Raw genomic sequence first — 2,163 nt, forward strand, 5'->3', positions numbered from 1 at the left:
CTCCCACTTTATTTGTATTTATTATTATTATATTGGTGTGTTTGTGTGTGTGAAACTTGGATGTATGGTCCACAGTTCCAGCTTGGAGGTCAAAACCGTCGATTTTCTCCTTCTACAGTGGGATGTGGGAATCCAATTCCAGTTGTCGGCCAGGTATTGTGGCCCATGCCTTTAATCCCAGAACTCAGAGGACAGGCAAGCATTGCTCTGGAAGCTTGAAGCCAGCTTGGTAGGATAGCCATGGTAGATAGACCATGTCTAAAGAGAGAGAGAGAGAGAGAGAGAGAGAGAGAGAGAGAGAGAGAGAGAAAGAGAGAGAGAGAGAAATGGAAAGAAAAAAAGAGAAAGAAAAATTTCAGCTGTCAGGTTTGTGCAGCAAGAATTTTTACTCTCTGAGCAGACTTGCAAGGCCCCTTTAAATAATTAATTAATTTTATTTCTCCTCTTGCTGATTTTACTTTATTGTCTGGGCTCAAGTGATCTTCCACCTCGTCCTTTGAAAGCTAGGATCACAGGCTGCACCCTCAGGATGGACTTCTCCCCTCCTGTTTTTTTTTTTTTTTAGGTTTTTCAAGGGTCTTCTCCCTTTTTAAGAGTTATTTATTTTATCCTGGATGTTTTGTCTGTATGCATGCACACCATATGTGTCCTGGTGGTCAGAAGAAAGGACCAGATGCCCTGAAAGTGAAGTTATGATGGTCATGAGCCACCACATAGGTACTTGAAGCACAGCAGCCTGTGCTCTCTCATCCTTCAATCACCTCACCCCTCCAGCTGGCTCCTCCATTCTCAGGGCTTTCACTCTGGCTTTGTATCACTCAGTCCTTTCTTTCCTACTCTTCTTCCTTTTTTTTTTTTTTTTTTTTTTTTTTTTTTTTTTGGTTTTTCAAGACAGGGTTTCTCTGTGTAGTCCTGGCTGTCCTGGAACTCACTCTGTAGACCAGGCTGGCCTCAAACTCAGAAATCAGCCTGCCTCTGCCTCCTAAGTGCTGGGATTAAAGGCATGGGCCACCACTGCCTGACCATTTTTTTTAAGTTTTATTTATGAATTTTATGTACAAGAGTACACTGTATCTCTCTTCAGGCACATCAAAAGAGGTTGTGAACCACCATGTGGTTGCTGGGAATTGAACATAAGACCTCTGGAAGAGCAGCCAGGGCTCTTAACCCTTGAGCCATCTCTCCAACCCCCCTCTTCTTTTCTTTGTCTTTACCTTCAAAACCAGCTCTGGATGTTATCTAAGAACGGATGCCTCTTCCCTGCTGTCTAACTGCTTGGCTTTGGGGGTCCAACAATGGTTCAGACAGAAGAATACTTCGCAATACATTTGAAAATCACAGAATAGAAACATTAAAGTGTAGCAACAGTGGCCGGAGAGGCGGCTCCTCAGCAGCAAAAAGCGCTGGCTGCTCTTGCAAAGGACCTGGGTTTGGTTCCCAGCACCCGCAGACTCCAAGTCCTTGTATCTCCAGGGCTTCTGATGTGTTTACCTGGCACTGGCACTTCCCATACACATACCCACAGACATACATAGAATTAAACATAAAGTAAAGGGGAGCTGGAGAGATAGCTCAGCAGTTGAGAGCACTTGTAGTGTTGCAAGGAGCTAGGTTCTGTTCTCAAATGAAATATGTTTTTAAAAAAATGTAGCCATGGCCAGTCCTGGGTATACCTATAATTCTAGCACTTGGGAAGCTGAGGACAGAGGAGAGTTTGAGGCCAGCCTGGTCCTGCTAAAAATAAAAGTAAAAGACAGGGCAACAAGATGGCTCAGTGAGTAAAGGTGCTGCCGCCAAGCCCCACAACCTGAGTTCGATCCCTGGAACCCACGTGGTAGAAGGCAAGAACTGATCCCTATAAGCTGTCCTTTGACCTCTGACCATGCACAGACACATACATGCGGGCCTACATACATAACTAAAAAAAAAAAAAAAAAAAAAAGTATTGCAAACAGAAAGGGTAAAATACTCACAGGCTTCTTTAGAAAGCTTTGTCTAATTTGGAAGATCAACATGGAAATTTCTCTTTTTTTACTATGGTAAGAAACTCATGCCGGACAGTGGTGGCACGTGTCTTTAATCCCAGCACTTGAGTGGCAGAGGCAGGCAGATTTCTGAGTTCCAGGCCAGCCTGGTCTACAGAGTGAGCTCCAGGACAGCCAG

Source organism: Mastomys coucha, unplaced genomic scaffold (assembly GCF_008632895.1).
Source record: "Mastomys coucha isolate ucsf_1 unplaced genomic scaffold, UCSF_Mcou_1 pScaffold18, whole genome shotgun sequence".
In the NCBI taxonomy this organism is placed as follows: Eukaryota; Metazoa; Chordata; class Mammalia; order Rodentia; family Muridae; genus Mastomys; species Mastomys coucha.